A 16,546-nucleotide genomic window follows, 5' to 3' on the forward strand; every position below is an offset into this window, starting at 1 on the left:
CACCCAGTCATCCTAAGGAGAAGAATAAGGATGATAGAAACCTACATGCCAATTCACGAAATACTTTCACACCGGAAGAACCTAATGATATTTCTGCGTCTGATGCAGAAACACAATATGGTGATGAACATGAACCTGGTGACAATATGGACAGTGATGTTCATAATAATGCTCAATCTAGCAATGATGAGGATGTGGAGATTGAACCTATAGTTAATCCTGATAACCCACAACCTAAGAAGTACGATAAGAATGACTTCACTGCTAGGAAGCATGATAAAGAAAGGGAGCCATGGGTTCAGAGATCTATGCCCTTTCCTCCTAAGCCATCCAAGAAAAAGTATGATGAGGATTTTGAGCGCTTCGTTGAGATGATAAGACCCATCTTTCTGCAGATGCGGTTAACTGATATGCTCAAGATGTCTCCGTATGCCAAGAACATGAAAGATATCGTGACTAATAAACGAAAGATACCAGATCTTGAGATCTCCACCATGCTTGCCAATTACACTTTTAAAGGTGGAACTCCTAAGAAACTTGGTGATCCCGGAGTGCCCACTATACCTTGCTCCATTAAAGGAAACTACGTAAGAACTTCCTTATGTGACCTTGGAGCCGGTGTTAGTGTTATGCCGCTCTCTCTTTATCATATACTTGAGTTGGATAAGTTTACACCCACTAAAATTTCTCTGTAGATGGCCGACAAATCAACTGCTTTCCCTATCGGCATTTGCAAGGATGTACCTGTTGTGGTTGCTAACACCACTATCTTAACGGACTTTGTTATCTTGGATATTCCTGAGGACGATGCCTTGGTTGTCATCCTCGGAAGACCTTTTTTAAACACTGCAGGGGCTGTTATAGATTGCAACAAAGGCAATGTCACTTTCCATGTCAACGGTAATGAGCACACACTACACTTTCCGAAGAATCGATATCAAGTACATTGCATCAATGCTATCGAAAATACTTCATCGATTCTTATTGGGAGCTTTGAATGCCTTATTCCTCGTGTCAAGATGAAGTATGATTTGCTTGTTGGGGAGATACATATCCCCATTGAGGTGACTTAGTGGCTATTAGTTAGTTCTCCGTTCTCTCTTGCGATTCGAGAAGGTTTTGTCATAAGGACTTGATCAATCCCATTGACGGATTCCTTTCGATGACCATGAAACGGATGAATCAAAGAGTCACATACCTCTGTTTTGAGCTTTCATTTTCTTTTTGCTTAGAAGAAAAATGATGGATTTAGTTTATTTTTTCCTGTTTTATGTTTTAGCGTCCAGGAGAAAAATACCTCGAAAATAAAAGTTCTCCGATGGTCCTGAAAATTTAGTATGATTTTTTCTGGAATTTTTGAAAATTACTGGGCCTGAGAGTTGGCCTGGGTGCCAGACCAGTGGGCCACAAGCCCTGCCACCGCCACCTACCCCCCTGGTGGCGGAGTGCAAGCTTGTGGGGCCCACAGGAACCCCCTCCACTCATTCCAGCTCCCAGCCTCTTCTTCCACCTCCAGAAAAAATTGTTTCGCAGCTCAAACCCGTGTTCTTGCTCATTTGGCTGTGATTTTCGATCTCCTTACTCAAAGCACCATTCTCTGAACCGTTTTGGGGAAATTACTCCTTGGTAAGTGACTCCTCCATTGGTCCAATTAGTTTTTGCTCTAGTGCTTTATCCTTTGTGTATTCTTGCTACCTTGGTGACCCTGTTCTTGAGCTAGAAATGTTGATTTTAGCTGGTTCCAAGTAGTTTTAGCGCGTGATACGGTCTCTAGGCACTAGTAGGAGTAGTTGCTACAAGGTATGGTTGGTCTTCATTCACTTTTCTCCTGAACTTCAAAAATTTCAGCAAAAGGAAATTATGTTCAGGAGGAAGCTCCATGGTGGTTCCTCAAGTAAGAAGGGTCCTCGTCTTTCTTTTCGGGAGCCCGAACGTTTTCAACTAAGGGACGCACCGGTACAACCAGGTGAATGGCCTTCCGATGAGTTCATGGTCAAAGCAGGTTTCAAGGATGAGTTTGATACACTTGTCCGCAATGCCGGGTTAGAAGAATTCCTCTCAGATAAATGTGAACAGTATGCTATGCTCACTGCCTCTTTCGTGCGTAGATTTAAATTTTCAGTTGGCCATGACTCATCCATACTGTTTGATCTGTACGATAAATCCTATACCGTGGATTTGGAGGATTTCAATAGGATTTGCAAGATACCCGATGGGGGTAGTATTAATGATCCTTCTAAGTCTTCGGTCAGAGACTTTGTCTCCAGCATAACTGTTGGAGAAACCAGAGATATCACGCAAGCCACCATAGGAAGCATCCATTTCCCTGCCTTGCACTACCTTGCCCTCTTCATAGGTAGGTGCATTAACGGCAAGGGTGCACATTGTCACCTATGCGCTTCTGACCTTAGTATCCTTAAGAGCACAGTAACAGGTGACAGGAGCTTCATTATGGGAGCTATAATAGCAAGGAGGCTGAATAAAAATGCCAGTGAGGGGGATTTCTTTGGTGGAGTTTATGCTACACGCTTAGCAAATTTTCTTGGAGTATCCATCCGTCCAGAAGACCCTCCTCTCCGCACAGCCTACCTTGATCGTTTCGCTCTAACACACTACCAGTTCCTTGAGAGAGATCATGGATCCCTCCTATACCGCTTGATATATAACCGACAGCGTGTTTTCCATATTACCCTTCCCGCTCCTGCTTTCCTTGACTTTCAGGTAAAACGAGGATACTACATAACCATAGGAGAGGCAGAGGAGTATGAGAGGGAGGCGACTGCTGCTCGACTTCGTGAGGCAGCTATTTAGGCAGTGGCTGCAGCACTCCCGTATAACACCCATTATGATTTTGGGTTTCGCCAGGACCATCCTTGTGAGTAGACCAAGCTGGGCCAAAAGCCTAAGCTTGGGGGAGTACGTGTTCTCACCGACTTTACATTCATGCCTATGCTTTCACTTTGTTAGCCGGGGTTTACACTTTGCCACTGTATTATCCATGCTAGTTTATTTTCATTTTCTTCTTTTCTTGTTTTGTGTACTTTTGAGAAAACCCAAAAAGATTTTTCTTTCTTCTTTTGCTTGTTGGGAGCTTTCCCGTGTAAATAGTTTTCTTTTTCTTTGTGTCAAGGTAGAATATATTGGTTACAATGTTTACTGGTTCTTACATGCTTACCTGTTTAGCTTTCAAAAGAGCCATATTACTTTGTCTTCTCCTTTGTGTTTGCCTGCAGATTCAGCTTAGTCCAATGCTCTTATTATTGATCACATCGTTCGATCATGCAAATGAAAGGCAATAATGATGATATATGATGAAGTGACTGAGACTGAAAAGGTGGTATGAACTCTATCTATTTTGTTTTTGTAAATATGACTAGCTTGTTGACCCAGATTTAGCTTTGCTGTGAGAGAACCATGTTTGCAATGACAACTTAGAGATCATAGTTTCTGATGCCATGCTTATTTAGCTGAGAGCTTATAATGATTTGTCTTGAATGCCAACATAGAATTTGAAATGACTATGATGTAGTATGATAGGATGGTATTCTCCTTTGAATGTTTCAAGTGGCTTGACTTGGCGCATGTTCATGCATGTAGTTGAAACAAAATCAACATAGCCTCTATGATGTTCGTGTTCATGGTGATTTATATCCTGTTCATGCTTGCATTTAATGTTAGTCAAACTCATTGCATCTTGATCACTGTTGTCACTCTCTAGTTGGTCGCTTCCCAGTCTTTTGCTAGCCTTCACTTGTACTAAGAGGAATACTGCTTGTGCATCCACTTCCATAAACCCAAAAGTTTTTCCATGAGACTCCAGCATACCTACCTATTTGCGGTATCTACCTGCCGTTCCAAGTAAATTTGCATGTGCCATTCTCTAAACCTTCAAGAAATAATCTGTTTTGCATGCCCGAACCGCTCATGTGGTGACAGGGGGCTATTGGTATCTTCCATGCTAGGAGTGTTATCCTCGACATGTGTTTATTCACTATCATTCACGAGAAAGGGGACGGTAATTGGAATGCCCAGTTCCACGCTTAAATCATAAACATAACTGTAAAACAAGACTCCCCCCGGATTGATGTTAGTATGGACGGTACCCGAGGATTCGGCTAGCTGTGGAGTGTGATTGATTGGTGGTGGGGGAGTTAAAACTTCACTTTTCTGTGTGGGAATCGCCTATAGCATGAGTATCATGGAAGATATTGAGAACTCTTGGTCATTGCGCTGACAATGAAAGCATGCCACCCAAAATTATTATCTCTGTTTTCAAAGCTTGAGCTCTGGCACCTCTGCAAATCAATGCTTCCCTCTGCGAAGGATCTGTCTATTTATTTTCCTGTCGAGTTCCCTCTTATATAAGCACCAATTAGAGAGCACCTTTGTCATTTATATGCTTTGCTTTTGATTGATATCGAGCATGACTATGACTGGATCTTCGTTGCTATGAATTACAATGTTTAGTCAGCCCTTGATCTTTGAAAGTGCTGTGCATTTATGTTTTGCGGTCTCAGAAAGAGCTAGCGAGATACCACCTATTCTTATTGCTTCATACTTGTTTTGATTGAAGTGTTGGTATTTGAAACTCATTATTATTTGCTTGTTAGCTGATTATGCCATTGATATTAGTTTACCGTGAGACCTTTGTGTCACTTGCTTATGTGGTTAACTTGTGATCTTGCTGAAATTCTGGTTATAAGTTAGACATAGTTGCAACAACAAGATCAAACAGTGTTTGTCAAAGTTTTTCTTTCTCTCTCAGTTTGTCAACTGAGTTCCTTGAGGACAAGCAAGGTTTTAAGCTTGGGGGAGTTGATACATCTCCATCGTATCTACTTTTCCAGACTCTTTTGCCCTTGTTTTGGACTCTAATTTGCATGATTTGAATGGAACTAACCTCGACTGACGCTGTTTTCAGCAGAATTGCCTTGGTGTTATTTTTGTGCAGAAATTAAAGTTCTCCAAACGTCCTGAAAATTTACGGGGAGCAGTTTTGAAAAATATGAAAAATATCTGCGCCAAGTTCCACCTGAGGGGGTGGGCCAGTGGGCCACAAGCCCTGGCTCCGCCACCACCCCCCTGGTGGCGGTGGGCAGGCTTGTGGGGCCCACACGGCTCTGCCGCCCCCAACCTCAGGTCTATAAGTTCACTTTTGTCACAGAAAAAATAAAAAGAGAAGTTTTCGTCGCGTTTACGATACGGAGCCGCCGCCACCACGTGTTCTTCACCTCGAGGGCAGATCTGGAGTCCGTCTAGGTGTCCGGAAAGGGGAAATTGTCGCCATCGTCATCATCAACCTTCTTCCCTCTCCAATTCCATGAAGCTCTCCGTCGTTCGTGAGTAATCTACTCGTAGGCTCGCTGGGCGGTTATGAGTAGGATGAGATCTATCATGTAATCGAGTTAGTTTTGATGGGGATTGATCCCTAGTATCCACTATGTTCTGAGATTGATGTTGCTACTACTTTGCCATGCTTAATGCTTGTCACTAGGGCCCGAGTGCCATGATTTCAGATCTGAAATTATTGTGTTGTCACCAATATATGTGTGTTTTAGATCCGATCTTGCAAGTTGTAGTTACCTACTATGTGTTATGACCCGGCAACCCCGGAGTGACAATAACCGGAACCACTCCCGGTGATGACCATAGTTTGAGGAGTTCATGTGTTCACCAAGTGCTAATGCGTTGGTCCGGTTCTTTATTAAAAGGAGAACCTTAATATCCCGTAGTTTCCTTTTGGACCCCGCTGCCACGGGAGGGATGGACAATAGATGTCATGCAAGTTCTTTTCCCTAAGCACGTATGACGACACACGGAATGCATGCCTACATCTTATTGACGAACGAGAGCTAGCCACATATCTCCCCGTGTTATAACTGTTGCATGATGAATATCATCCAAACAAATCACCGACCCATTGCCTACGAGTTTGTCCTACTGTTGTTGTTACTTGTTTTGCTCTGCTGCTGTTACTACTCTTGCTGCTGTTGTTACTTGTCTTGTTGTGCTGCTACTGTTGCTACTACTGTCGCTTGCTACTGTTGGTACTTGCTACTGCTGTCACTACTGTTGTTCCTTGCCACTGCTATTGCTCGTTACACTGCTGCTACCTGCTACAATCTCTTTCGCTGGACGTTGACGGGAACTGACAATTTCCATCGATGGGGAACTTGGCGCCATTGATACAATCGTTAGAAATAGTCTGCCGTGTCAACAGATCGTTTCTGACACCGTTGTTATCATACTACTTTGCTGTTACTACTTTGCTTGCAGATACTAATCTTTCAGGTGCGGTTGAATCAGACAAATTCAGCTGCTAATACTCGAGAGTGTTCTCTCACCTCCTGTGTGGCGTACCAACAAATTTGGGTCGAATACTCTACCCTCGGAAAGTGCTGCAAACCCACGCACTGGTGGGCCGTCAACAACATTCTTCTAGTTTCATTACCAGGGAGTGCTAGCAGCATTCTTCTGGTGCCATTGCAGGGGAAGGTTTGTTGTCACAGAATCAACATTGGTCTAGCTATTGCCAGAGAGTGCCAGTCGGGCTTCGTTGGCTTGGTTGTACTATAGTACGGTACATATTATTTTGGTTAGTTCGGAGGATTCGGTCAACACGCTCAAACAACCGAATGCACCAAAGTAATTTCGGTTTCTAATGCTAGTTAACCGAGTGAACAACCGAAGATTCGGTGCTCGATTTTTTCTGGTTCGGCCTCGGGTTTTTCGGATCCGGTCTTCGGTTTTTGGTTTTTATGCCCACCCCTAACAGAACTCCTGCATGATATAACAGTTTTCCCATGAGTGAGTAGTCGGCTTATCTAGGAGGTTGTGCTTTGGACAAGGAGCCTTGAGTACCTCCTCATAATTACGGGGCTTGTTCCCATTATAACCTTTGCCGGGGTTATTATTTCGCCGTTGATTCTTGAAACCAGTGTTGGTGTTAGCAAGAAATGCTGACCCGCCGTCATGATGCTTGCGTGTTCCACCATTGCATTGATCGTTATGGTTTCCATGGTGCCCAGAATTGTGTTGCTCATGACCCTTGTTATTGTCATGTTTCTTTGCTTTGCCAAATATACTATCATTCGAACTGGGATCCTTTGTGTTGTCTCACTCAGCATATCTAGTAAGGACATCCATGAGGTCTCGCATATCTTGACCTTATGCTTGAGGTGCCCAAGTTTCTGAACAAGTGGATGCAAATGGCAGTTTTTCTGCAAAATCAGAATGGCTTGGGCAGCCATGATATTCTCCGAAGAGTGAATGATCTCCGCCACCCGGCGAGTCCAATGATGGACACATTCATCCATCCATCGAATATAGTGTTTTAAATCAACAATCGTCATTGGACGCTTGCATGTACCTTGATTTTTTTTATGAATTGCCCCTTCAATTCTGTCCAAGTGTTTATTGAGTTAGGGGGTAGGTTTTTCAACCACGTGCAAGCGAGCCTTCTAACATCATGGTCGGGTATTTGGCACAAACCGCAAAGCTGAAATCCAGCATGTCCATGGATATCTCATAACTCTCAATCCAAGTAGCCATCTCAAGATCACGCGTGTAGTTTGGAACCTTACGAAGGGCCTTTAAAATCCTTGGGCATACGCTCATTACGTAAAGCCGACACGAGGTAAGGTATGCCAATAGTCCTGCTACTTAGACCCGCCCCCGAAGAGACATGCTGGGTGGTGGAAGGCGGCACCTGACCCACCGCCACTGTTGCTTCTGCTTCTCGTAAAAGTCGAGCCACGTCCACAATCGCTTGGGCATATGACCATAGGCCGGGTTGGATAATTCCGGGCTATTGTCTACAACCACTGCTAGATACCACTGGTGAATCGTGCCGGCTCTTACTCTGACTTGCGTATGAAGTAGAGTGAACCCGGTCTCGACTATAAGAATATTGCGCTTGTTGGGTGATCGCGATTTTTAGCATCTCGTTGGCGTTCGTGGCTTCAACTTCAATCGGGTTTTTTCCTGTGATCGGGGGTGCCTAGAGATTCTGAGTCATCGCTAGCATGTTATCCACTAGGTTTGAAAAGTGACCCGCCGGCATATGGGAACGTCGAGGCGGTGATTGGGCCGTCAGCGGCTGATCCGTCTAGCGCTGTTGGGTTGGTTGATGAGGTTGATTCTCACGAGGTTGTCCAGTCCCTTGGGTGCATTGAAGAGTGTCTAAAAGGCATGTCGACTCAAGATTAGGGGGGATACGGCTCTTGTGCCTCTTGCAATGAACTGCCTACAAGGCATCTCGATGAAGACCCAGCTGCCAGGCTTCTGCCTTCAATCATTCGGCCTCACAGTGGATATGAGCATGTAACTCTGCCATACAAGCATTCACAGTGTCAATCTCCTCCTGCATCTTGGTCATTCATGCACGAAGTTTAGTCAAGTCCGTACTTTTGCTCCTCCTGATTTTTCGGGGTCATTGGTGACTGCAAGTGTTTGGTCATCTTTGCCATCAAGTCATCCATAGCCTGGGTTGGCATATTGCTCGACCCGACAGTATCTGAAGCTGGTGTTGACCTGTTAGGTCTGTTGGATGCTCCTGCTGCGGTGGAATTATGAGCCGCTGCGGTCCCTGCCATGTAAATGGCAGCTTGACGCGACAGGTCGGAGAACTCTAGATCGTCATGATAGTCCCCAAGTCTGCCATCAAAACGCGGGCAGATTAACTTGGTGTCTCCAACCGATGATTCATGACCAGAGTTAACAAGAGTATCCTTGTTGGTTATAAAGTTATCAATGAGCTCAACCCTGTGAGTGAAACCAACAAATACTTGCTTTCGGCCAACTTGAACACGGCCGGACTGCTTACGCCGAGCCGTCTCGATGATGTCGGTGCAGATGTACGGCTCGGGTCCTATAGTGTTGATCTTACCGATGAACATGTGGATCTTGCCGAAGCGGGCCTGGAACTCATCTCGATTGAGCTGGCCTCAGGGACCTATTCCGAGTCGTCGATGTAAAGCTTTCTGCAGTGACTCTTGGTCATTTTCCCGATCGCGTGTCCCTCAATCCCTCGGAGATCGCCCTCCACGAACTCAACACCACCGTGTGATGGCCTGATACATCCATTTTGCATCATGAATTATTGTTCATATTTGTGTCAATCCTGCCCAATATCACTTATTATCATACAATTCTTATGTTTTTTCTCTCTGAATATGCAAGGTACATCACCCGGAGGGAAACATATGGAAACTGGAATTTTGAACCGGGAAACCGAGAAAAAGGCACAAAAATCAACTTGCTCCAAATGACCAAAAACTTTATGGAGAATTTTTCTAGAATATTTAAGAATTTCTGGGCCAAAAATATACCAGAGAGGGGCCACCTGCTGGCCACAAGCCAATAGGGCTCCCCCTAGGTCGCACCCTGATGGCTTGTGGAACCCCTGCAGGTCTCTCGACCCCTCTGTTTTCCTATATGGTGTGTTTTACCCTAGAAAAAAAAATCATAAGTTATCTTTTGGGACGAAGCGCCACCATATTGAGGCGGAAACCTGGGCACACATCCTTTTGCCCTCTGGCAGAGAAATTCTGCCGGAGAATCTTCCCTTCGGGAGGGGAAAATCGAAGCCATCGTCATCACCAACATTTTCTCCTTTGTGGGAGGACTAATCTTCATCAACATATTAACCAACACCTTCTTATGTCCAACCTTAGTTCATCTCTTGTATTCAATCTCTGTCTCAAAACCTCAAATTGGTACATGTGGGTTACTAGTTGTGTTGATTACATATTTTAGTTGATGCTTGTTGGATTACTTGGTGAAAGATATTATTTTCAGATCCTTAATTATAATTACTACACCTCTAATCTTGAACATGTTGATTATGTGTGAGTAGTAACTATTGTTCCTGAGGACATGGGAGAAGTCTTGTTATAAGTAATCATATAAAGTTGGTATTCGTTCGATATTTTGATGATATGGATGTTGTTACTTCTCTTAGTGGTGTCATGTGAACGTTGACTACATGATACTTCACCATGTTATGGGCCTAAGGGAAGTAATTGTGGAGTAACAAGTAGATGATGGGTTGCGAGCCCTAGTTTATGTGTTGCTTCATAAGGGGTTGATTTGGCTCCACATGTTTCATGCTATGGTTTGATTTATCTTAATTCTTATTTCATAGTTGCGGATGCCTGCGAGAGGGGGTAATCATAAGTAGGTGGATACTTCAAGTAAGGACAACACCTTAGCACCGGTCCACCCACATATCAAATTATCAAAGTAGCAGACGCGAATCAACTCAATATGATGAACATGACTAGAGAGAAATTCCCATGTGTCCTCGGGAGTGCCATCTTTATATAAGGAAACTTTCAGGCCTCTCCTTTGCTATAAAAAGGATTGTGCTACCTTACTGCGCCTTTTTTACTATTTTTACTTGTCACTTGTTATGAATTATCTTGCTACAAAACAATCTATCACTATTACTAATAGCACTTTCAGAGAATACCTTGCCGAAAACTGCTTATCATTTCCTTCTGCACCTCGTTGGGTTCAACACTCTTACTTATTGAAAGAACAATGATTCATCCCCTATTTTGTGGGTTATCAAGACTCTTTTCTCTCACCTTTTCCGGGGAGTGAAGCGCCTCTATTGAGTGGGAATTTGTAAGGAAACATTTTCTATGTGTGCTTAAATTTACTAATGCTTGTCACTATGAACGGTCATCCTTTGAGTCATTTGTTTGGGGCATCTTCGCCTCAAACTGAAGATGAGGAAGTTGTTCCTCAACCTACTGAACCTACTAAAAATATTTATTATGAAATTCCTTTGGATATGCTTGAAAACCCGTTATCTAATCCATATGATGGTACGACTCATCGTGATTATCATTTGATATTTGTTGATGAGATTTGTGGATTGGTTAAGCTTTCAAGTCTACCCGGAGACAAAGTTAACAAGAAAGTTTTCCATTTATCTTTGGAGGGGAAAGCATTAATTTGGTACAAGCTATTGGGTGATATTGGATCATGAGACTAGAATCGCTTGAATATGGAATTTCATCACAAGTTTTATCCTATGCATCTAATCCATCATGATCGGAATTTTATTTATAACCGTTGGCCTTATGAAGGAGAAAGTATCGCTGAAGCTTGGGGGAGGCTTAAATCTATGATTCACACCTGCCCAAACCATGAGGTTCCAAGAGAATTGATTATACAAATTTTATGCTCGGCTTTCTCATGATGATCGAAGGTTACTTGATTCTTGTGCTCCTAGTTCTTATATGAAGGAGACTATTAAATTCAGATGTGATCTTTTGTACATGATTAAATGCAACTCTGAAGATTAGGAACTCGATGAACGTAAAGAGTTAGGTATAAAGCTTGATTTCGATTGCATTAAATTGTTCATGGAAACTTCTCCCTTTAATGAGTTTAGCAATAAATATGGCCATGTCTGTGAGATATTATCTACTTTCTGCGAATATTTTGCTACCTATGTTGATCTTACGAAGGAGAAGTGGTTTAAATATTATCCTCCCATTGAATAATTACCTGAGGAACATGTGAAAATTAATAAGGAAGAAATAATTTTTAACCATGTTGATCCAATTGTTCGCACTGCTTACATTGAGAAACCCCCTTTTTCTTTTAGGATTAGAGAACATGATAAGGCTACAACAATGGTTAGTAAGAGTTATGTTAGGACACCTACACCTTCTAAACAAATAAATGTTGAGCCTAATGTTTCTATAGTTAAATATCTCCTAGTTTATAATATTGATGGGCAGGTTATTTATGTGTGTGATGAAGCTGATAGAATTGCAAAACCCGTTAGAAACAAATGAGATGAACTTGATAAAAGTAAACCAGTGGTAGGCACGCCTGTTCTCTCAGTTAAAATTGGAGATCATTGTTATCATGGCATGTGTGATATTAGTGCTAGTATTAGTGTTATACCTTTTACATTATATCAAGAAATTATGCATGATATATTAACCTCTCAAATTGAAGATATCGATGTCACTATTAAACTTGCAATCCGTGATACTATTTCACCACTTGGGATTGTTAGAGATGTTGAAGTCTTGTGTGGAAAATTTAAGTACCCCGCTGATTTCCTAGTACTTGGTCTGCAACAAGATAACTTTTGTCGCATCATATTTGGTAGACCTTTCTTGAATACGGTTAATGCTAAAACTAATTATGCGACTGAGAAGGTCAATGTGAGATTTGGTGATATTTCTCATGAGTTTAATTTATCCAAGTTTAGCAAATAGCCAAATGAAAAAGAATTGCCTAATAAGGATGAAATAATTGGTCTTGCTTCTATTGCTATACCTCCTATCGATCCACTAGAACAATATTTTCTAGACCATGAGAATTATATTCATTTGAATGAAAGGAATGAAATAGATAGGATACTCCTTGATCAGCAACCTATCCTTAAGCATAGTTTGCCGGTTGAAATTTTAGGTCATCCTCCTCCACCCAAGGGAGATCCCATGTTTGAGCTTAAGGCTTTACCCGATACTTTGAAATATACTAATCTTGATGACCAGAAGATATATCCTGTTATTATTAGTGCTAATCTTTCAGAGCATGAGGAAAAGAGATAACTTAAAACTTTCAAAAAGCACAAGACTGCTATTGGATATACTCTTGATGATCTTAAGGTCATACGACCCACTCTTTGTTAGCACACCGGATGCTAAACCAGTCGTTGATCATCAACATCGTCTCAACCCTAAGATGAAAGAGGTGGTAAAAACTGAAATACTAAAACTTCTCGAATCAAGTATAATTTATCCTGTTGCTGATAGTAGATGGGTAAGTCATGTTCATTGTGTTACTAAGAAAGGTGGTATAACTGTTGTTCATGATGATAAAAATGAACTCATTTCACAAAGGATGGTAACTGGTTATAGGATGGTAGTTGATTTTAGGAAATTGAATAAGGCTACTAGAAAAGATCATTACCCCTTGCCTTTTATTGATCAAATGCTATAAAGATTACATACACTTTTGCTTTCTTCATGGATATTCTGGATTCTCTCAAATACCTATGTCGAAAGAATACCAAGGGAAAACTAACTTTACTTGCCCTTTTGGAACTTATGCTTATCGGCGTATGCCTTTGGTCTATGCAATGCACCTGCTACCTTTCAAAGATGTATAACTGCTATATTCTCTGACTTTTGTGAAAAGATTGTTGAGGTTTTCATGGATGATTTTTCCATTTACTGGACTTCCATTGATGATTGCTTGAGCAACCTTGATTGATTTTTGTAGAGATGTGAAGAAACTAATCTCGTCTTGAATTGGGAGAAGTGCCACTTTATGGTGAATGTAGGTATGGTCCTTGGGCATAAAATTTCTACACGAGGTATTGAGGTGGATAAGGCCAAAGCTGATGCAATAGAGAAAATGCCTTGCCCAAAATATATGAAAGGTATAAGAAGTTTCCTTGGTCATGCTGGTTTCTATAGGCGTTTCATTAAAGATTTCTCAAAGATTTCCACGCTACTAACTAATCTTCTCCAAAAAGATATTCCTTTTGTTTTTGATGATGATTGTGTAGAAGCCTTTGAAATACTTAAGAAAGCTTTAATTGCATCACCAATTGTCCAACCACCTGATTGGAACCTACCATTTGAAATTATGGGTGATGCTAGTGGTTATGATGTTGGTGTCATTCTAGGTCAAAGAGTAGACAAGAAATTGAATGTTATTCATTATGCCAGTAAGACCCTAGACACTACTCAAAGAAATTATGCTACTACTGAAAAGGAATTTTTAGCAGTTGTTTTCGCATGTGATAAGCTTAGACCTTATATTGTTGATTCTAAAGTAACTATTCACATTGATCATGCTGCTATTAAATACCTTATGGAAAATAAAGATGCTAAACCTAGACTTATTAGATGGGTGTTATTGCTCCAAGAATTTGATCTGCATATCGTTGATAGGAAGGGAGCTGACAACCTTGTAGAAGATAACTTATCTAGGATGGAAAATGTTCTTGATGACCCACTGCATATTAATGATAATTTTCCTGATGAGGAACTTGTTGTTATAAACACTTCACATAGTACTCCTTGGTATGCGGATTATGCTAATTACATTGTTGCTAAATATATTCCGCCTAGCTTCACCTATCAACAGAAGAAAAAAATCTTCTATGATTTACAACATTACTTTTGGGATGACCCACATCTTTATAAAGAAGGAGTTGATGGTGTTATTAGACGTTGTATATCTGGGCATGAACATGAACAAATTCTAAGGAAGTGTCATTCCAAGGCCTACGGAGGACACCATGCCGGTGACAGAACCGCACACAAGGTATTACAATCGGTTTCTATTGGCCTACTCTTCTTAAAGATGCTTGTAAGTATGCCCTTTCTTTTCATGAATGCCAAAGAGTTGGTAATATTGGTAAACATCAGGAAATGCCTATGAACTATTAACTTTCTATTGAACCATTTGATGTGTGGGGTTTTGACGTTATGGGACCTTTTGCTTGCTCTAATGTGTATACTCATATTTTAGTTGTTGTTGATTACGTTACTAAGTGGGTATAAGCTATTCCAGCTAGTAGTGTTGATCATAACACTTCTATTGAAATGCTTAAGGATATTATCTTTCTAAGGTTTGGATTCCCTATATATTTTATGATTGATGGTGGTTCACATTTTATTCATGGTGCTTTCCGTAAACTTTGAGCTAAATATGATGTTAACCATAGAGTTGCATCACCTTATCATCCTCAATCTAGTGGTCAAGTTGAATTGAGAAATCACGAAATAAAATTAATCTTGGAGAAGACTTTCGATAGGTCTAGAAAGAATTGGACTAAGAAACTTGATGGTGCCTTATGGGCTTAGAGAACTGCTTATAAGAATCCCATGGGGATGTCCCCATATAAAATGGTCTATGGAAAAGCTTGTCATTTACCTCTTGAGTTAGAACATAAAGCTTATTGTGCAATTAAAGATCTTAATTATGATTTTTAACTTGCCGATGAAAAGAGGTTATTTGATATTAGCTCACTAGATGAATGGAGGACACAAGCTTATGAAAATGCCAAGTTATTTAAAGAAAAGGTTAAAAGATGGCATGCCAAGAGAATTCAAAACGAGAATTCAATGTAGGAGACCTAGTGCTTTTGTACAATTCTCAGTTTAGATTTTTTGCATGGAAACTCCTGTCCAAATGCGAAGGGCCATATGTTGTCGAGGAGGTCTATCGATCTGGTGCTATAAAAATAAATAACTTCAAAGTAAAAAACACGAGAGTGGTGAATGGGAAAAGAATGAAGCATTATATTTCAGGTACACCCACTAATGAGGAAACTAATATCATCCAAGTCATAACACCGGAGGAGCGCATAAAGGAAGTCTTCCGGACCACTCCAGAAACCTGAAAAAGGGGTAGGTACATGGTATGGTAAGTAAACCGACTCCAAAAATTCCAAAAATAATAGTTTTTACTTGTTTTGGTATTTTAGAAAGAAATATAAAAATAAAAAGGAGTCGAGGGGACCCACGAGGGAGGCACAAGCCAATAGGGCACCCCCCTAGACTGCCCCGTGATGGCTTGTAGGGCCCTCGTGTGCCTCCTGGACTCCGAATTTTTTCGAGCATGTATTCTGACCTAGAAAAAATCATTATATATACCCCCGCGTGTTTTGACCACCGCATCGCGAGTTTCTCCCCTATTCTTGTTTCGAACTGCTTTTTGAGAGATTTAGATCGCCATGACTTCACCAAGCCCATCCAAGTACAAGTTCTTTGAGAAGGTCATCAACCCCTATCTACCGAAGGTGATGAAGCACCCCCCAAGCCATTGAGATGCATGAGGGGGTGCTCCACATCCGATATGTTCAAGGTCCCAAGAAGGAGGGAAGCGAGAAGACCAGGCTTGCAGCGGTGGAGGAGGAGATCTTGAAGTGCCAAGGGATGGTTGAACATGGTTTGAGTGCTAACACTCTATGATCATGGATTTCATCGAGAAAACAAGTTGTACACAAGGAACGTGGGAGATATTCTCTCTAAGCTCCAAGAACATATTGATCACCTCCAAGATCAAATCTATGAACTTGAAGGCCAAAATTGTGAGTATGCATCTAGGTTTTAGAGGATGAGCCTCGCTGCCGATTTGAGGATTCCCGAAACAAGATTTTCTTTCTATGTTGGGGAGTCTACACCCTGGAAAATGGACATCCTTACAACATCACCACCACCATAACCAACGGAGGAAGCTTGAGTACATGGGCATGGGCACCACCCTTGGCTTGTCCCAAGCTTGGGGAGGGTCCCCTGTATCGTATCACCATCACTTCCATCATTACTATCTGTCTTAGTTCAATACTTAGTTGTTTCGTGATTTAGAGAAATAAATTTCAGATTTGCTTTGCTTACAATTTTTGCTTTAGGTTTCCATCTATCCTTGTAATCGAGTATGCGAGTTATATAATAAAGATTAGTTGAGTTTTTTTGCTTTAATTGTGTGCACCCATCATCATAGCATGGCAATAAAAAGAAATATAAATATCATAGGCTCATATCATGAGAAATAA

This window comes from Hordeum vulgare, chromosome 5H (genome assembly GCF_904849725.1).
Source record: "Hordeum vulgare subsp. vulgare chromosome 5H, MorexV3_pseudomolecules_assembly, whole genome shotgun sequence".
Taxonomy (NCBI): domain Eukaryota; kingdom Viridiplantae; phylum Streptophyta; class Magnoliopsida; order Poales; family Poaceae; genus Hordeum; species Hordeum vulgare.